We start from the raw sequence: 21,866 nt of genomic DNA, 5'->3' as shown, positions 1-21,866 counted from the left end.
ATTTTACTTCATTACTTCATTTGCTTTTTAATGTGTCATTACAATCTTTTAACTCTCTGTCTTACTTTGTGAAAATAAGGTTTAACTGGCTTTTCTGTATCAAATCTGAACCTGAAAAGGCTAAAGATGAGCCTAAGAAGAATATGGCTGTTATCTCAAAGCAGAATTGACCTTACCGTCGTTGCTGGGAGGGTGATAATTGACTGTTACCTTTGCAAACTCTGGAAAAACCTACAAGGTAAAGCTTATTTGTCGTGTAAAACAAAATATATAGCTCTTCTGTTTCTTGAAATTTTTCGAAAGGTTTAGTTTGCTAGAAATTACGTATCAATCATTGGTCAGTGGAGAAAAAACAGAGAAAAAAAGAGTATTGAAAATTCACTAAATCTTCCAAAAGAAAAAATCACTAAAACTGTACAGTTAAGGAGGCACATTTCCCTCTATTTCAGAGAAAGAAACCATGGGAGAAGCTGAGCAGAACGTTGTAGGCAATAAGGAAAACACAGAGGTTCGACTTGTTTGACCGATCCTCTATAGCTAAAGTCACCAATATACAAGAAGCTTGGATAAGGTGGATTCGGACGTATGTACAAGGTAAACCCTTTTGCAATCTTTACTTTTCACCTTTCAAGGTACATTATCAGCGTAATCCTGTAAAGCCTCTTGGTCGTTGCATAACAAGGAGCGGAGAAAATGCTAATTTACAAGATTTGTTCATATTTGATCTGGAATCTGGTCACTTTAATTGTATGTCTTCTGTAGTTCTAATGTTCGAAGGCTTTCATCGGAAGCACTATCCAAATTCACTTGAATTGTATGTCATCTGGATTTGTTCTTGACAGAGGCTTTCTTCAGAAGAAAAATCTTCCTTTTGAGATTCAAATTCAGTTTCTGCATATGATTTAACTGATTATATTTAGAATTTGTTAAATCCTTTTATTGAGAGGTATCTTCAAGTCTTTTATCTGAAAGAAGCATTATCCAATTTCACCAACGAAATTTCTAAAAGCAGGGCAGAGAAAGCCAATGCGAATGAATCTAACCTTACTTTCCCTTATGTTTAAATTAATTACAGATTGAGTTTACAGTAATGGAGTTGCAATACTGGATTAGAACTATGTTAACCTCATGTCAATATAGATTGCAAGGTTGAATCCTATTTTTCAATGTTCTTAACTTGACAGCATCATGTACCAAGGAAGGAAATTTCAAAGCAAGTTGAAGGTGGTTTTCTCTATGTCCAAGAAGAGTTGAGATGTGTAGAATAGTTCATATACAATGCCTTGTGTTTATTTCATAGATAGAGAAATTGAAGGACCAAACTGAAGCTTCATATGATTAAGATATACAAATTCCATGCAAGCTCATCATTTACAAGTTCTCTGCAGCATTTGTGTAAAGATCAAGAGCCATCCACAAGGCTCTTTTCAAGGGCTAAACTTGTTCCTTCTATGCATAGTTTCTTCTACAACTACATCTCTCTACATCAGCAACAAGGAATTAATTCAAGACTTTTTCACTCTTCAGATTGGATTGATTCTCCTCTTAAATATAAATTTGAATTGGTACAAGTATAAATTTGAATTAACACTACTGGTGTTAAAAATAAGATTTTTAATTTTCCACAAAAATTTCTACTTAACGCAAGGAGCCAAGGGGATTAATTTGCAGTTCATCTACTTAACCTCTATTCTTGGTCTTTCCAAATAATTTGAAAAGGAAACCAGGTACTTTAAGGTCCGTTTGGTAATCGTAAAATGACTTACTGAAGGAAAATTTTTCCTATGTAAAATATTTTATAGGAAAATTTAATATCTTTTATTATTTGGATAAACTATCGAAAACATTTACAGTTGTTTGGATCATTTTATGAAAAATATTTTTCATTATGGTGGACTTATTTAGGCGTTAAAATAATAAATAGGAGTTGATTACAAAACAATATTGATATTTGATTTTCACTAATTTGGGATCAAAATTAAGAATGAAGATGAAAATGGACAAAATCAATAATGATATTTCTCAAAGCATTTAACCACATATCTGTAATGAAAATAAACTCTAATTTTCAAAAAAAATTTCTATCTTATCACTTTTTTATCATAACTATAAAATGTAAATATTTATCAATTGTGTAAGATATCCTAAATCTATGCTTATAAATATGTATTCATTAAATGACGATCATTGAAATATTTTTAATTATAATTATTAGTAAGATTTAAAACTATTATAAATGTGTATTAATCAAATAATGATCATTGAAATATTTTTTATTATAATTATTAATAAGATTTATTCCATTTATAAATAAAAAATTTAATTGTATTGAATGGTTTCATTACAATAATATTTTTTTTAATTTTAATAGTATTGTATAATTTAAATATTAATATTTTAAAGTAATTATTTTAAAGTTAAATATTAATATTTTTATTTTTTTTAATATTTTAAGTTAAATATTAATATTCATCAAACTTATAATCATAAACTTAGCATAAAAGTGTTTTTGTTGTTCTTTGAAAAATGTCTTACGCCATTCAAGCGTATAAGACATTTTCCATGGTTAACCCTATTAACTCGTAAAATGTTTTACATCTGAAATTAATTTTCCATCTACCAAACAAGCATAAGTCCTGAAAATATTTTTCGAAAAATATTTTACTGCAAAACGAACGGACCCTAAATATCATTCTATTCTCTCAATTTATTCTTTCTATCATTTCTTAAATATCTTTTTATGATATATTGTTGTTGTCACAAGCTTTGTTGTTTTAATTATCAAAAAGATGTAATATATATTCCTTACTCATGTTTAGATTTTATTAATCCACAATTGAAAATATTTAGGACTATTAATTCAAAATGATTAATATTTGCTTGGGTCTTTGATATTTATTATTATCATTATTATTGGCTAAGATGATGTTTATTATTATCAAAAACTAGATTTATCCCCATGCAATGCACAGGTGATAATTTTATTTTATAATAATTTTTAAGAATTTAAAATATAAAGTAGAATGTAAAAAAAATTAAGTTGGAAGTATCCATGTTAATGAATAACGTCTTAGAAGATTAAATGATTCTGATGAAAATCTACTCATATGAATACAATAAAACAATAGACTAAAGAAAATAAATTAAGAAATTGAATAGTTCATTAAAGAGGTTGAAATACATAACTACTAAATAATTATAAATCAATGAGGTCAAAATACATATATAGACAAAATTGAATAATTCAAAGAGGTCTGCAAAAAGAAGAAATCAAACTTTTGATGATGGAAATTTGGATTAGGGAAACATAGAAACTAAATATGAGTGGAGAATAGCCTAAGAAACTATATATAATCTTTAACAAAAACATACCAAGTAAGTAGAAAAAATTTGCACTTTATAGCATTAATTTCAAGATATCTCATATTTGAAGAGGTAAAGTTGAAGTAACCATATAAGGTAAACTCTGAATTATGAATGTGAACAATTAAATAAGTAATAAGTATGAAACAAAAATCAAATTAGGAGTCATGGTCAAAAAAATTAATAGCAATAAACGCTATTTGAAACAATTGGTGGAGAAAACAGTGAAATCAATGCAAATTTTTGGGCGACAATATCCATTTTTGAATTTGAATATTTAACATTAAATGGTCATTCTATGTTCACTTAGGCTAACAATTACAAATTCTTGCCTAATCTCATTTGAATTCGTATTAAATGTGTAAAATATATAAAAAAATCACATATAGTAAATTTAGTCTTCCAATTTTGAAATTAAAAATTTATTATTTTGTAACATTTTTTTTGTAACGTATAGGCTACATATTATTTTATTGAATTTTAGTACAGGGAGTAGCTTATATCATGTAGAGATGTAATATAAGTTGGTTTATTAAATTATAGGGTGTAGCTTATATGGACTTTTTAGGGCTAATTTATGAAGTGATAAAGTATTTTTGGGATCCAACCTATAGATACATAGATCATCATCGAAAACCTGCAGAACATATGAATGAGCTTCGAAGGAAAGTGGATGCTTTGAAATCTCGAAAGAAAGATGTTGAATCCATTAAGGATGCGGAGCTTCGTCACAGAAAAGGGGTGAAGAAAGAAGTGGAGAACTGGTTTAAAGAGGTACAAAGGGTAAAGACTGAAATGAAAGAGATTGAAAAGAAGTTCTGTGCTGTTTCATACTTATTATGCGGCCATCTAGGAAAATTTCTTTGCGGAAAGATTGAAGGAGTAATGGAAATTTACCAACAAGGTTGTTTCCCTGATGGTGTGGCGGTTGATGGGCCTTCAATTGCTGGGATGACATTAGCAACACCAAATCTAGAGGGTGAAATCAATATGAAAGAGCAAATTTCAGAGTATCTGATGGGTGAAGAGGTTGGAATGATTGGAGTATGTGGAATGGGTGGTATAGGGAAAACTACAATCATGAAGCATATCAATAATCAATTGTTGAAGGATAATTGATTTGATCAAGTGATATGGGTCACTATATGAAAAGAATTGAATATTTTCAAATTGCAACAAGATATTACAAATTTTTTGAAATAATCTCTTCCAGTAGATGACTTGCAACGAGTAGCAACATTAAAAGATATTTTAGAGAAAAAGAGATATGTGTTGATCTTAGACGATGTTTGGAAATGACTTTCTCTACTAAATGAGGAAATCCCAAAACCAACATTAAGTATGGGGAGGAAAGTAGTTTTCACTAGTACATCAATTGAGGTCTATAAATCTATGGGTTGTGAGGTGGTCAAAGTGCAACTGCTTTCAAAAAAAGAGTCCATGAATATATTCTTAGATTGTGTGGGGTATAGTGTTATAGAAGATCAAAATTTAAAAGATATTGTCAACAAAATTGTTGAGCAATGTGGCGGTTTACCACTTTTCATTGTGAGAATGGCTAGTAGCCTAAAAGGGGTAGAAGTAGATGATATTTGTGAGTGAAGGAATGCACTAAATGAATTAGAGGAGCAAGTGAAAATTGTGAAAGGGTCGAACATTGAAAAATTTGAGTGTTTAAAGTTCAATTATGACCATTTGGGAGATCTAGAAATCCAAAATCATTTCTTATATTGCTCCTTGTATCTTGAGGATTTTAGAATTAGAAAAACAAACTTAATTGAAAAATGGATAGATGAGGGACTCCTTGATAGCTTAGGGACTAGACAAGCAATGTATGACAAAGGCCATAGCATTTTAAATAAGCTTGAAAATAATTGCTTGCTAAAAAGGACTACAACTGATTATACGGAAGAAGTTAAGATGCATGATGTTTTGAGAGACGTGGCATTGTATGTTAAAAGTAGTGGTCATCAATACATGCAATTAAAGGAACTACCAATTAAGCAGGAATGGACAATGAGTGTTGAGAAGGTTTCCTTGATATTAGACAATTCAAAATTAATAGAAATCCCTCCTCACATATCACCTGAATGTCCTCGTTTGTCAACTTTGATATTGCAAAACTGTGGCTTAAGAAGGATTCCAGAATCTTTATTAAAGTACATGTCTAACCTAAAAGTTTTAGATCTTTCTCGTACTCAGATTGTAGATCTACCCAATTCCATCTGTAACTTGAAAAATCTTAATGCATTGATACTTTTTTGTTGTTACATATTAAAATGTGTGCCTTCCTCGGCAAAGCTTAGAGCATTAAAAAGTTGGACCTTTTGTATATGGGAATTGAAGAGGCTCCTCATGGTATAAAAAAGTTAGAAATCCTTAGATATCTCCGTCTATGGTCATCTAATATAAAGGAGCTGCCTGTAGGAATATTGCTGATGATGTCTCATCTCCAATGCTTAATAGTAGGGCCGCATTTAATGGGAGAAGAAGAAGGCAAATTGATGAAGCTTGAGACTCTTTCATGTTCATTTTGTGACTTGTAAGAGTTCAAGATATGCAAAGTCTATACAAGGTAAATGGCCTAAAAATCTTTATCCTGAAGTAGGATCATCTGAGGTTTTACATAGTCTACCTGTCCAAAATTTAGAGAAACTTGAAAAGCAGATAACATTCATGCATTGTGAGATGGAAAAAATAGAAGATACACTAGTCCCAAATGGCCTTCATACTTTACGTATTGGGAAGTGTAATGATTTCAAATGTTTAAGCAATATTCCTTTGTTTCGTAAGGCAACTAACTTGAAGATATGTTAAATTGAGGAGTGTAAAGGGACGGCGTGTGTGGTTGACTTGTCATTGTCGCCTTGCAACACACTTGATGACATTAAGAAGATATTCCTTAAGTCATTGTGGAACTTGCATGAACATGTGAGAGTAAGAGTAGCGCTTGAATTTGGTTCTACCTCTCCTCCTCTAACCCCACCTACCATCTTCTTTTCTCTTAAATTATTGCATCTAGATTTGTGTTGGAAGATGAAGAAGTTGTTCCCAATTGAGTTGTTGCAAGGTCTCTAAAACTTACAGGAAATTAAAGTTGAAGACTATAAAGAAATAGAGGAAATAATAGCATCAGAATAAGAAGAAAATCGTAAAGGAGAAAGAACAACATTCATTCTGCTTAAATTAAAATCATTATGGATGATCTACTTACCAAAATTGAAAAGCATTTACAGTGGTGGAGTTGTGATTCCTACAGATTCTCTCCGAAATCTTCGAATACAGAAATGTCCAAATCTAAAGAGGATCCCTTTGTGTCTTGCTCTTTTTGAAAATGGGCAACCATGTCCTCTTCCTTTTCTAGAAGAAATCAATGTAAGCCAGAGTGAATGGTGGGAATCAGTGCAATGGGATCACCTTGATGCTAAGCATGTCTTTTCTCCCTTTGTTTTTATTTGGTAGAATGAGATGGAGAAAAGCTACTCCATTAAATGTGGCTCGACGGTTCACATCGGTAAAGTCCTCAACGTTTTTTCTTAAAACTGCAAATAGTCTCAGTTTATTTGTATCCACATTCTATGTTTATTTTTATTCATTTATCTAGGGGATGTACTTGTTGATGTTAATCAACTGTAACAACCCAAGTCCAATCATTGGCCCAATAGCTTTTAGGACCTAAACCACATGGTCCTTAAAAAGTTAAGCTCAAGTTACTAGTAGTGATAGACTCGAATTGTTATATAGGTTTTAACAATCACATTCATATCAGATGTGGGATGTGAGATATCACAATTCCACCAACTCAAATCTTTGATGTTCTCATCAAGGCCACACATCACATCCACGAGAACAAGATCTCATAAGAGCAATGTGAAAACTCACATCGGACTGGCGTAGGCTCTGATACCATTTGTAATGACTCAAATCCAATCACTGGCCCAACAGCTTTTTAGACTTAAACCACATGGTCGTCAAAAACTTAAACTCAAGTTCATTGTGATACCTCACATCCCACATCTGATATAAATATGATTGTTAAAACTTATATAACAATCTAAGTCCATCATTACTAGTAACTTGAGTTTCAACTTTTGAGGTACATGTGGTTTAGGTCCGAAAAGCTGTTGGGCCAATGATTGGACTTGGGTCATTACAAATGGTATAAGAGCTTTGCGCTAGTCCGATGTGAGCTTTCACATTGCTCTAATGAGATCTTGGTCTCGTGAATGTAATGTGTGGTCTTGATGATGACATCAAGGATCTGAATGGGTCGGATTGTGATACCTCAAATCTCACGTCTAATATGAATATGATTGTTAATACCTATATAACAATCCAAGTCCATCACTACTAGTAACTTAAGCTTAAGCTTTTAAGGGCCATGTGGTTTAGGTTCGAAAAGTTGCTAGGCCAGTGATTGGTTTAGGTTCGAAAAGTTGCTGGGCCGGTGATTGGACTTGGGTCGTTACATCAACATTTTCTTCTCTCCTATTTGCAGGCGGTCTTTCAATCTATCTTAGTAAATGGTCACAGGAAATTGCTATGAAGAGGCTTTCAAGGAGTTTTGGACAAGGATTAACCCAGTCTGCTCCAAATATTCTCTGCATCAATTAGCCAACTGAACTCCCTTCAATCTATCTTCTTGGATTATATTGACTTCATTATCACTTGTTCATTACAGTAATTTGCTTGATGTTGTAGTAATTTAATAAGTAGTTTATATATGTTTCCATTTCTAAAGTATGGTGTATTCTTAATTTGTCTGACATTGAAAAACCAATCATTTCGAAAGGGAAAAATCTTCACAACAGTGCTTTCAATTTAAGAAAATAAATTTACAAATCTCAGTAGAATACACCAAGTCTATATTGGATCAAGGGCCAAACAATTACTTGGTGGGAATCAGTGGAATGGGAAGATCCTAATGTTAGGGAAATGCTTTTGCCTTTTCATTTGGCTGTACACAGCTTCTCGTCTAGTAATCGTCTTGCTTCCTTCTTAAAACTACAAAATTTCAATTATTAGCTTCTGTTTTTGGTCAAAAAATAGTTTCTGATTTTAATTTTTACTATTGACAGAAAAAATTCTACCTCTTGATCGATTGCGCACCTAAACTATCAGACCAAAACAAAGGCTTAACTTAATGTTGATGGGTTAAGGATAATTTAACCCACTTCTTGATGGGTAGTGTATTTAGCTTTGGTATATTATTGCTGGAGATAATTTGTGGAAGGTAAAATAGAAGCTTTTATCAACCAGACAAAAGTGTTGAGCCTCGTTGGACATGTAAGTGTTGTGAAATGTGTTATCATTTAACTAATCAAGTTTTGTTGAAGAATGAGATTTGACTTGAAGAATCAGATTCAGTTATTCTCAACAATTTTTTAATTTATTAGTTAATATCAGTTTATTTTCTCTTTTACAATTATTGTCATGTTGAGTCAGTTATTGTTATGTTAGGTAGTGGGTTTGTATTGTAAAGTAGGTGGTTATGTAAGATATGGATATTGTGCAGTTATTTTACTTTACGTGTTGTTTTATTTTATTGTTGTCTTCTCTCTCCTGTAAATGTATTTATAAGTGTTATTGTTGAATGAAAAGACTGTAGGGAGACTTTGTGTTCAATTATATTTTCTCTCTCGTTTTATCTTTATCATTTTAACAGATAATAGTCTGCAAATATAACAAAATCCTTGAGATTTTCAACATTTCTAACTGATAAATGACAAAATCCCTGAGGAGAGGCCACGTATGTCATTTGTGATTCTGATGTTGGGAAGTGAAACTGAATTGCCACACCCCAAACAACCTGGTATTTTGTCTAAGAAAAGTCCACTTGAAGAAGATTCATCAGACAAGCATGTATCTTCTTCCACAAATGAAATAACTCTGTCAGTACTAGATGCTCGATACTTGATAAACTGTATACTTAAGCTCTTTCATCTCCAAGCCATTATTATAGGCTATCGATCCGTATGCTTATGTCCCTTATGCTTTGATACCAGTGGTTTAGTCCCAGTTTGAGCTTACCACCCTGCAAGTGCCCACTTGGGGGTATAATATGTATATACAATTCACAGAGACAATACAAGATGACTACACTGAAGCCTCATAAAAATCAGAAATAAGAATTCTGTGCAACCTGAAAAGTTTGGTCTTTTCAAGGAAGACTTGCATACTAGTCAACGACCATCAGTTTAAATATGTTTGCTCTCTAAAATCTGCCAAACTGAAAAGTTTTTCTATAAGTTTTACAAGCTCTGAAAGTTGAGACAAATAGACATTCTGTCTTTCATGTTCACCAACACCATTTTGCTAATATTGTTTTTAAGTATTGCTGATGGAATCGATATCTCCACCTCCTCCCAGTCTGTTAGTGATGGATGGAATCCTTAAGCTTGGTTTCTTTGTCCTGGAAGCTCTAAGAATCGTTTCTTGGGAATTTGGTACAAGAAAGTAGCAGTTAAAACTATTACTTGGGAACTAGTAATTCCCCAACTGAGCACCCTTCAAATTTTATACGCTTTTATTAAAAGCAATAAAAAGGCTTGATTTTCTCATCAGTGTCAAGATTTGCAATTCATTTTTGAAGATGGAGCTATATTTGAGCTTGATCCAGAGAACCATTATCAGCTTCTATTTACCAAAAGACAGCTTGGAAGTAAATATTATTGACAACACTCTGCAACAAAATCATCTGTGGGAACATGACCTTGTTGCCAACAAAGTTGGGCTTTGCTCCTTCCACTTGCAACTAATTGATTTTGGGGATCTTTCCACTTCCCCTTTCTATTTAGTCTCTTTCTTTTTTTTTTTTTCTTTATCTGTATTGTAATTTATACAAATACCCAATATTTTGCCATACTTCAGTCTTAAATTTGTTGCAAGTCACATGAGAAATATGGATATGGTATTAGCTTACTTTCTGTTTGTACCAAAGCTGTGTCAATTGAACAAACTCATTTCTCTCTTAGGTGAAAGGGACTTAGAACCTCCAATGTCACTTCCATTGTTTAATCACTACCCGTAAATTTCACCCAAATTAAAAATCCTATCCAATTGAATCTAGTCAACAAGTGTTAGAATATACCAAAATTAATGTCACATCAACGGAGCTTGTCCCTACTTGGCAACTAATCTATTAAATTAGGATTTTCTTTCTTTAAAATTATAGGTTTGAAAGGGGATTTTCCATGTTTGAGGAGGGATACCTTCTTTTATTTACAAAAGCTATTTCAAGAGATCCAAAGGAATTAATGTTGACACTCATCTCAAGACCAAAACACCTGAAAATTAAATTCTATTCAATCTCCAAAGTGTCACCTCTTGGACTGGCAATAATGGTATCTAGCTAGCTACAATCTCCAAACAAGACAATGTCTATGTATGAAAAAGAAAAGGAAAGCATATTTGGGAAGTGATGTATCAATACCAAGATATTGAAAATAAACATAATTATTGCTTATTGTTGTTTACTTTATAAATTTACAAAGCCCTTCAAATGATGAATACATATATAATTAAACAAGATTAATAGTTTAAATTATCTGTATAAGATTTGGTGATTTGATGTTGCACGCAAATTATGAGTATAAGTTTAATTTGATATGATTAGTGTGATTACTCTAAATATATATATATATATATATATATATATATTATGTTTAAATGGTGATCATGATGTTTAAATGGTGATCATAACATTTTTATCTTATTCATGAAAACCATGAATCTATGTGTATCTCCATCTCACATCCCAACACCACCTCCCATTTTCTCTTCTCTCAAAAGGTTTTGCTTGAGAAACTGTTCGAGTATGAAGAAGTTGTGTTCAATTAAGCTGCTGTAGGGTTTTCAAAAGTTGGAGGAAATTGAGGCAGGAAGGGCAATTACCACATAACATTTATTCTTCCCAAATTAAGGAAACTTTCCTTGTTGAAATTACCAGAGCAGAAAAGCATTTGTGGTTTTTGGACTTATGATTCCTACAAACTCTCGTCAATATCTTGAGGTAATAGAATGTCCGAAGTTAAAAAGGATCCCCTTATCTCTTCCCCTGCTTGAAAATGGACTACCATCTCCTCCCACTCCTCCTGTTGAGCAAATCGTTTTATATCCAGAAGAATGGTGGGAATCACTGGAATGGGATGATCCTACTGCTAAGGAAATGCTATTGCCTTTTCATTTGGCTGAACACAGCTTCTCGTCTGGTAATCGTCTTGCTTCCTTCTTAAAACTACAAAATTTCAACTATTTGCTTCTTTTCTTGGTCAAAAAACAGTTTCTGATTTTAATTTTTGCTATTGACAGAAAAAATTCCACTTCTTGATCGATTGTGCACCTAAACTATCAGACCAAAACAAAAGCTTAACTTAAGGTTGATGGGTTAAGGATAAATTAACCCACTTGTTGATGGGTACTATCTTTGGCTATTGCTGGAGATAATATGTGGAGAGAAGAATAGAAGGTTTTATCAACCAATGTTGAGCCTTGTTGGACATGTAAGTGTTGTGCAATGTATTATCATTTAACTAATTAAGTTTTCAAACTAATAAATGACAAAATGGTTTTGATATGTATCAGGAATGGAGATTGTGGAAAGAGTAAAGACAATTTGAACTAGCAGATGATCCATATTCTTAGGGGAGTCCTCTGCTCTATCAGAAGTGATAAGCTGCATCCACATTAGTCTGTTGTGTGTGCAGCAGCAATTATTTAGGACTATTTGAAAAGAACTATTTTGAAGCAGTTCCACGGGGCGGCCATGAATCATCTTCAACAATGAAATGACCGTCACACTTCATCAATATCTTTACTTAATGATTTTCATCATCATCTTCTTGTACCTTATATTTCTATATATTTTGTGAACTAGTCACATTTAGAACCTTAGAAGTTGAAATTCTATTTCTCAAGTCTAAGTAATCTGATATGGCTCATTAACTAGAAACTCAATCAAGGAACTAACAATCCGGTTAACTCAGTAGAAAACTTCTGGTTGAAGCATGATGCTGAAGCTCCATCAAAGAACAGGGCAATTCGTTTCTTGTCCCCTTATAAAATGGACTACATTCAGTAGATCATAGCTTATGCACATTCTGTGCATAGTCAAATCATTCTATTGCAGATTGGGATACTTATTTTTCAGTTTTCAGGTTGAAATAATTTTCTTTATAAATTATAAATTCAGATTAATGTAATAAGTTTATGGCATAACACAAAACACCTAGAAGGGGAATCCAATTACTACCCCACAAGTCACTAATCATGACTCCCTATTTCTCTAACTTTTCATTATTTTATTTCGCCACTAACACAATGGATGAATTTTTAATTGCTTCATCTTTCCTTGTGCTCAATTCGCACCTAACTTTGTCTTTTCACAAAGTAATTTAATGGTAAAAATTTACACAGGATCCTTCTCGGATGCTTCCTTTTTGTCCTAACTTAGATTATTGTTTCTTTAAGAAAAATGAACAAGTGTTCAGGCTCACTTCATCATCTTTTATTTTATTTATATTTTCTTTATTTCAAAGCAGCTTTAAGGGAAGTGACCCCGAAACCACTGTCATGACTTGCATTGACTTATTTGCTTCATAATTCCTTCTCTTCTCATTATATAGGAATTTGTAAGGAGATCTGCTTAGTGATATCAACAAGCTGAAGTATCTACGCTTAAATTTTTCATCTTTGGTAACATCTCTCAAGCTCACCTTCTGCCATAAATTCATCTTTCAACAAACTCCATAAAATTTTTCTTTTGGTTCTTTCCCTTTATTTTATGCTTCTATTCTTTTTCCTTTTTTGCCTAATTAGGTTGAAAATAATTCAACTTTGCATTGAGTTGCCGACTTTAATTCTTTTTTGCTTCATAATTCAATAATTCTCTTCTCTCGGAGGATCAGGATTTTCTTTTTCGCAAGGAGATAATCTATTTGTTATTGCTATTTTTCTTGATTGGGCTTGTTTCTCAAATTTATTAAGGGCCTTCTGAAGATAGAAGTATCACTTCCCTGCCTCACGGAATTAAGTAGGTTGTCTATACTTATGATTTAGTTTTATCTTTGATAACATTAATTAATCGAAATCTTAAATTATAACACAAATTCATCTTATCATAAGTTTCATATAAATATTAAGACACAAATTGGGCATTTATTTTAGTTTCTTACATAAATATTAATCTTGCCCACTTTTCAATAATTCATGTGCTTCATTACTCATTTTCTTCTCATAGAGGATATTTTGGAAGGAGATCTGCTTGATGCTATTTTCTTGACAATTTTTTCCAAGGAGATCTGCTTTTACAAACTTAATCAAGAAACTCTAAGAATAGAAGAAGTACCAGCTCATCTGCCTCACTTGACTAGATAAATTAAATTGTTTAATATTGATTTGGATTCATGTTTTAGATTCATAACATAGATTCATCATCTTTCCTTTCACATAATTATTTTTATTCATTGGTCTATGTCATGCTTCTTTTCTCTTAATTAGGTGAGAAATAATTATAGTAATTAAGTGACGGAAACAAAAACTTCTTGTTTTTTATAATGTTTTAAAAAATATTATGTTTTTTCTTAAGAAGAATTGGTAAAAAATTTTTAATTAGTAAGATTTTTTTCTAACATATTCTATATTATATGAAAAATATAGAATTGTAGTTTAGGGAGAGAGTAGCTTATGTCATATGGAGATCTAATATATCTTGGTTTTTAATCTCTAGGGAATAGCTTATATGGAGCTTATAGGGCAAATTTTTGAAGTGATAAAGTGCTTTGGTGGTCCAACCTGTACATACATTGACCATCACCGAAAACTTGAAGAACATATGAATGATCTTCGTGAAAAAGTGAATGTTTTAAACATCCGAAAGAGAGACCTCATATCAAGAAAGGAAGAGGAGCTTCGTCACAGAAAAGTGGTGAGGGAAGAAGTGGAGTACTGGTTTAAAGCTGTAGAAAAGGTTAACACTGAAATGGAAGAGATTGAAACCAAGTTCCATGCTGTTTCATACTTCTTACGTGGTCGTCTTGGAAAATTTGTTTGCCGAATGATTGAAGAGGTAAAGGAAATTCACCAAAACAGTAGTTTCCCTGACAGTGTGGCAGTTGATGGGCCTCCAACCACCGGGGTGATGTTACCAACACCAAATCTAGAAGGTGAAATCGATGTAAAAGAACAAATTTGGGAGTATTTGATGGGTAATAAGGTTGGAATGATTGGAGTATGTGGAATGGGTGGTATAGGGAAAACTACTATCATGAAGCATATCAACAATCGATTGTTAAAGGAAAGTGAGAAGTTTGATCAAGTGATATGGGTCACTGTATCAAAAGAATTGAATATTTTTAGATTACAAAAAGATATTGCAGATTCTTTGAAAGAGTCTCTTCCAAAATATGATGAACTGCAAAGAGCATCAACATTAAAAGATATTTTGGAGGGAAAGAGATATGTGTTGATCTTAGACGATGTTTGGAAACGGTTTTCTCTATTGGATGTGGGTATCCCTGAACCAACAATAGGTATGGGGAGGAAAGTTGTACTCACTAGTAGATTGATTGAGGTCTGCCAATCTATGGATTGTAAGGTGGTCAAAGTGCAACCGCTTTCAAAGATAGAGTCCATGAACTTATTCTTAGATCGTGTGGGGCATGGTGTTGTACAAGATCAAAATTTAAAAGACATTGTCAACAAAATTGTTGAGCAATGTGGCGGTTTACCACTTAGCGTTGTCACAATAGCTGGAAGCATGAAGGGGGTAAATGATATTTGTGAGTGGAGAAATGCATTAATGGAATTAAAAGAGCGTGTGAAAAGTGTGAAAGGATCAGATGTTGAAATATTTGAGCGTTTGAAGTTCAGTTATGACTATTTGAAAGATCCAAAAATCCAAAATTGTTTCTTATATTGCTCCTTGTATTCTGAAGATTTTGTGATTGGAGAAGTTGAATTAATTGAAAATTGGATAGATGAAGGACTCCTTGATGGCTTAAGGACTAGACAAGAAATGCATGACAGAGGCCATAGCATTTTAAATAAGCTTGAAAATAATTGCTTGCTAGAGAGGGCTACAACTAGGAGTCGCAAAGAAGGAGTTAAGATGCATGATGTTTTGAGGGACATGGCGTTGTATATTAAAGGTCATCAGTTCATGGTAAAAGCAGGTATGCAATTGAAAGAATTCCCAAGTGAGCAAGAATGGACAGTGAGTGTTGAGAAGGTTTCTTTGATGCAAAATTCAAAATTAATAGAAATCCCTCCTCACATATCACCTGAGTGTCCTCATTTGTCAACTTTGATTTTGCAACAATGTGGCTTAAAAAGTATTCCTGAATTTTTCTTTAAGCACATGCCTAGATTAAAAGTTCTAAATCTTTCTAGTAATTATTACTTGGAGGATCTACCCAATTCCATCTCTAACTTGAAAAACCTCGATGCATTGATACTTGCTAGTTGTGGCAGGTTAAAATATGTGCCTTCATTAGCAGAGCTCAGAGCACTGAGAAAGTTGGACCTTTATGGTACAGGAATTGAAGAGCTTCCTCATGGTATAGAAATGTTACAAAACCTTAGATATTTTCGTCTAAGGTCAAGGCATCTAAAGGAGCTACCAATAGGAATATTAGTGAAGATTTCTCATCTGCAATGCTTGCTGGGAGAGTTACATTTAAGAGGGGAAGAAGTGGGCAAATTGAGGAACCTTGAGTGGGTTTCATGTTCATTTCGCAACATGCAAGAGTTTAAGAAATATGTAGAGTCTGCACAAGGTAAATGGCCTCCATCTTTCCTTTTTCAAGTGGGACCACTTAAGGGTATTTATATCGGGGATTCCCCAGATTTCAAAGAAATTAAGAAAAAGGTTGAATTTAGAAATTTGGAGATAGAGAGGTGTGATGATATAGTGCTCCCAAATGACCTTCACCCTTTACTTATTGAGGAGTGTAATGATTTCAAATGTTTAAGCAATATTCCTTTGTTTCATAAGGCACCTGACTTGAAGTTATGTCAAATTAGGAAGTGTTCTGGGATAGAGTGTGTGGTTGACTTGTCATTATCGTCTTGCGACGCACTTCACAACATTGAGGTGTTACAACTATGTTTCTTACGCAACTTGCGTGAAGTTGTGAGAGTAGGAGTAGCGGTTGAATTTGAATCTACCTCTCATGCTCCAACACCACCTGCCTACTCTTCTCTTAAACAATTATATGTGATTGGTTGTTCGAGGGTGAAGAAGTTGCTTACAATCGAGCCGTTGAAGAGCCTCCAAAACTTAGAGGAAATTTATGTCCGAGGCTGTGAAGAAATGGAGGAAATAATAGCATCAGAAGAAAATCAGAAAGAAAAAGGAACAACATTTATTCTTCTCAAATTAAAATCATTATTCTTGATTAACTTACCAAAATTGAAAAGCATTTGTAGCGGTGGACTTATGATTCCTGCAGATTCTCTCCAACATCTTGTCATATCGGGGTGTAGAGCGGTAAAGAGGATCCCTTTGTCTCTTCCCCTTGTTGAAAATGGGAAACCAGCTCCTCCTCCTTCTCTAAAAGGAATCACAGTATGGCCGAGAGAATGGTGGGAATCAGTGGAATGGGATTAGCCTGATGCTAAGGATGTCCTTTCTCCCTTTGTTGAATATTTTTTGGATGGTACAAGGCTAGCTTTATGTCTGAATTGTAGAAGAGGTGTTTGATTAAATGTGGTTGCAAGGCTCTTGCTTCTTATTAAAAACTGCAAACAAACATTGTGAGTTTATTTTTATCTCCGAATTTCTCATTTGCTAAATAATTACTCTTTTTTAATATAAAAATAAATCTCCAACTCAACACCCTTCAATCTGCATTTCTCCGCCAATTGCTATGTGACATTTCCTACATCCCCTCCTATTACACCTTCCCACCCGTTTCCTTTATTTTCATTTTCACTCGCATGTTTCAAAAATACTTTGATTATTATGAATTAAAATGTTGAAAGATATAGCAAAATGACTAAAAGGTTTTCAATTTGCTGCAGGCTTGGAGATAATGGGAGGAAGGAAGGCACCCCTGTTGAACTTGGTGATCAATTCTTAGGACTATCCTGCAACCTATCAGATGTGAGACAACGCATCCACACTGGTCTCAAATGGTTGATGAATTGGAAATCATTTAATGCAAGTAAGTCATCGAAGTTATGTTTGTCCAGTGAAGAGAATGATTAGAGGAATAAGCTTCAAATCATTAAATAATACAAATTATCTGGAACCTCAATGTTTATAATTTGTTTTCTGCTGCACTTTCTGTATAGTTCATTTATCAAAAGTCAGTCAATCACATCATCTTATAAAAACAACGCATGATCTACCCACCTGGTATTTGTATTTTATATGTCAACCATCCAAAGTGTCTCAAATAGAAATCATTGATCACAGGACTACACATGAAATGCAGAAAGTAAGCTTGGATGCTTTTCTCATTTGCTCCAAGAGACTATTTTGACAGATATGGACTTTGTGGTTCAAAAGGGAATTGTGATGGTACTCGGCTTCCACTTTTTAAAGGATTCAAGCCTTAATTCCCTGAAAGCTGATGTTTAAGCCTGAATTCCCTGAAAGATAGAACTCATCAGACTGACCCAAAGGGTGTAAGCACAGAATAAGCCATTCAACTGCCAAAGCAGATATGGATTTATCAGATTTAAAAGATTTGAAAATGCCAGATGCTACACTTTCTTAGGTGACTAAAACTATGAATCTCAAGGGATGCAAGGCTAAGTATCTACAGAACTATTCCCATATGGCATACACTAGTTCAGATAACAGAGGAAGAGGTAGTGTTTGGGCCCTTTGGTTTCATCATCTGATTGATTATAGACAATTTCAATCAAAAGGGCAGGATTTATTTGTTAAGAGTGTCTGCTTCAGAATCAGGTATGAGTCTACATTTTCGCTTGTTTTCGCTGCTTTTTTTTGTTTTTCTTCATGTATGCTTTTCTTTATCAAATTTCATCATACAGAATTGAAAGATAAGCCAAGGACAAAACTTCCCGCATTAATTGCAACACCACTGTGTTGTGCTTTTCGGGCTGTTTACTGTCAGTCATTTCCTTCACAGAGGTCGTGCAAAGTTGAATGGTAACTTTGATATATCCTTCATAAATATGCTTATTCTGTTCCATTGCTAAATAAACAAAAGCAAAATACTTAGTTAATACTGACGCTAACAAATCCAAACACAGTTTCTTCAAAAGAGTTAATTAGATTCTTTGCCATTTCATTTGAATATATTTTTTTTCATTCATAGAGATGTCAAAGCTAGTAACGTTCTGCTTGATAGTGAGATGAATCCAAAAATTTCAGATTTTGGATTGCTTAGAACTTTTGGAGGAAACCAAACTGAAGGGAACACTAAAAGAGTGGTTGGAACTTAGTAAGTGTCACTTTATTTTCATAATGTCTACATATGCTCAGATAGTTATTTCTCTTGATAATGTTCTGCAGAGGTTATATGGCACTGAATATGCTATTGATGGACTGCTTTCAGTAAAATCAGATCTCTTTAGCTTTGGTATATTATTGCTGGAGATAATAAGTGGGAAGAAAATATAGAGGGCTTTACCATCCAACACAGAGCGGCAACCTTGTTGAACATGTCAGTTTCAGCAGATATTTTTATAATCAATTTTTTGTTGCTTATCTTGGATTGATAAAACCTAAAAGGGTTTCAATTTGCTGCAGGCATGGAGATTATGGAAATAAGGCAGTCCTTTAAAACCTGTTGAAGAATGCTTAGGAGAGTCTTTGCAATCTATCAGAAGTGATACAATTCTTCCATTATCAGTCTTTTAAGTTTACAACAGCATCCTGAGGAGACGCCAAGTATGTCATTTGTGATTCTGATGTTGGGAAGTGAAACTGAATTGCCACACCCCAAACAAGCTGGTAATTTGTTTAAGGAAAGTCCACTTGAAGAAGATTCTTCCTCAGACAAGCATGTATCTTCTTCCACAAATGAAATAACTCTGTCAGTACTAGATGGTCGATAATTGACAAACTGTATACTTAGCTCTTTCATCTCCAAGCCATTATTATAAGTTATCGATCATGCTTTGATACCAGTGGTTTAGTCCCAGTTTGAGCTTAACGCCCAGCAAGTGCCTACTCGGGGGTCATATATATATATATATGATTCACAGAGACAATACAAGATGACTACACTGAAGCTTCATAAAAATCAGAAATAAGAGTTCTCCGCAAACTGAAAAGTTTGGTCTTTTCAAGGAAGACTTAAACATGTTTAAACATTATCAACGATCATCAGTTTAGACATGTTTGCTCTCTAAAATCTGCCAAACTGAAAAGTTTTTCTATGAGTTCTTACAAGCTCTGAAATTTGAAAGAAAAAGACATTCTGTCTTTCATGTTCACCAACACTGTTTTACTGATGGAATCGATATCTTCACCTCCTCCCAGTTTGTTCCTTAGTCCTAGAAGCTCTAAGAATCGTTTCTTGGGAATTTGGTACAAGAAAGTAGCAGTTAAAACTGTTACTTGGGAACTAGTAATTGCCCAACTGAAAACCATTCAAATTTTATTTGCTTTTATTAAAAGCAATAACAAGGCTTGATTTTCTCATCAGTGCCAGGATTTGCAATTCATTTTTGAAGATGGAGCTATATTTTTTTTTTTTGAAATTTCCATATTATTCAGAAGAAAAGGGAACAGAAGTTCCTCTCTTAACAGAGATTTTGCCTAGTATGCCCCGTACAAAATAAAGGGGTATACTCATACAAAATCGTTTCCAACACCCAAGTGAGCAAAAAACCACACCTGCAAAAGGACCCTATACACCAATCTTAAATGAACAATAAGTAAACACAGCTTAACCCAATCTTCAACACAGGGCTCAAAGGCTTAAAAGAATTGAAAGACGTTCCCCTGTTAGGCCAACAAACCTATTCAATGCCTACATTTGAGCTATATTTGAGCTTGATCCAGAGAACCATTATCAGCTTCTATTTACCAAAAGACAGAGCCTGGAAGTAAATATCATTTACAACACCCTGCAACAAAATCATCTGTGGGAACATGACCTTGCTGCCAACAAAGTTGGGCTTTGCTTCTTCCACTTGCAATTAATTGAGTTTGGGGACCTTCCCACTTCCCCTTTCTATTTAGTCTCTTTCATTTTTTTTTTCTTTATTTGTATTGTAATTTATACAAATACCCAGTATTTTTCCATACTTCAGTCTCAAATTTGTTGCAAGTCACATGAGAAATATGGCTGTGGTATTAGCTTACTTTCTGTATGTACCAAAGCTGTGTCAATTGAACAAACTCATTTCTCTCTTAGGTGTAAGGGACTTAGAACCTCCAATGTCACTTCCATTGTTTAATCACTACCCTTAAATTTCATCCAAATTAAAAATCCTGTCCAATTGAATCTAGTCAACAAGTGTTAGAATATACCAAAATTAATGTCACATCAATGGAGCTTGTCCCTAGTTGGCAACTAATCTATTAAATTAGCATTTTCTTTTCTTTAAAATAATGGGTTCGAAAGGGGATTTGCCATGTTTGAGGAGGGATACCTTCTTTTATACACAAAAGCTAATTCAACAGATCCAAAGGAATTAATGTTGCCACTCATCTCAAGACTAAAAAACCCGAAAATAAAATGCTATTCAACCTCCAAAGTGTCACCTCTTGGACTGGCAATAATGGTATCTAGCTGGCTACAATCTCCTAATTAAAGAGTGTCTATATATGAAAAAAAGAAAAAAGGAAAGCATATTTGGGAAGTGATGTATCAATACCAAGATATTGAAATTAATCATGATTAATATTTTAAAGCACTTCAAATGATGAATACATATATAATTAAACAAGATTAATAGTTTCAATTATCTATATAAGAGTTGGTGATTTTATGTTGCATGCAAATTATGAGTAAGTTTAAGTTGATATGATTAGTGTGGTTACTCTAAATATATATATTATGCTTAGAGGAATAAGCTTCATATTATTGAGAAATACGAATTATCTGGAACCTCAACGTTTATAATTTGTTTTCTGCTGCACTTTGTGTATACTTCATTCATCAAAAGTCAGTCAACCACATCATCTTATAAAAACAACGCATGATCTACCAGCCTGGTCTTTCTATTTTATGTGTCAACCATCCATAGTGTCTCAAATGGAAATAATTGATAACATAACTACACATGAAATGCAGAAAGCAAGCTTGGATGCTTTCCTCATTTGCTCCGAGAGACTACTTTGACAGATATGGACTTTGTGGTTCAAAAGGGAATTGTGATGGTACTCAGCTTCCACTTTTTAAAGGATTCAAGCTTTAATTCCCTGAAAGCTGATGTTTAAGCCTGAATTCCCTGAAGGATAGAACTCATAAGACTGGTCCCAAGGGTGTAAGCACAATAAGCCATTCAACTGCCAAAGCAGAGATGGATTTATCAGATTTAAGAAATTTGAAAATGCCAGATGCTACACATTCTTGGGT

General features: G+C 33.5%; 1 long non-coding RNA gene and 2 pseudogenes across 2 annotated transcripts; all 3 read left to right on the top strand.

Moving 5' to 3' along the window:
* Positions 1-3,918: 3,918 nt before the first annotated feature.
* Positions 3,919-6,825, top strand: LOC108662716 (putative disease resistance protein At4g10780; annotated as a pseudogene).
* Positions 6,826-12,912: 6,087 nt separating this feature from the next.
* On the top strand, positions 12,913-18,304 carry LOC108662715 (putative disease resistance protein At1g61300; annotated as a pseudogene). Its single transcript, XR_016027387.1, has 4 exons — positions 12,913-13,056; positions 14,090-17,115; positions 17,383-17,525; positions 17,780-18,304. The product of XR_016027387.1 is annotated as a putative disease resistance protein At1g61300 (transcript).
* Positions 18,305-18,379: 75 nt separating this feature from the next.
* On the top strand, positions 18,380-19,445 carry LOC148761456 (uncharacterized). The gene is made up of 4 exons (XR_016027398.1): positions 18,380-18,481; positions 18,651-18,776; positions 18,891-18,998; positions 19,085-19,445. It is a non-coding gene; the product is annotated as an uncharacterized LOC148761456 (long non-coding RNA).
* Positions 19,446-21,866: the final 2,421 nt, after the last annotated feature.

This window comes from Theobroma cacao, chromosome 7 (genome assembly GCF_053813885.1).
Source record: "Theobroma cacao isolate CCN51 chromosome 7, ASM5381388v1, whole genome shotgun sequence".
NCBI lineage: Eukaryota > Viridiplantae > Streptophyta > Magnoliopsida > Malvales > Malvaceae > Theobroma > Theobroma cacao.
Note: the sequence above shows the minus strand (reverse complement) of the source record. Positions and strands in the feature narration are given on the sequence as shown.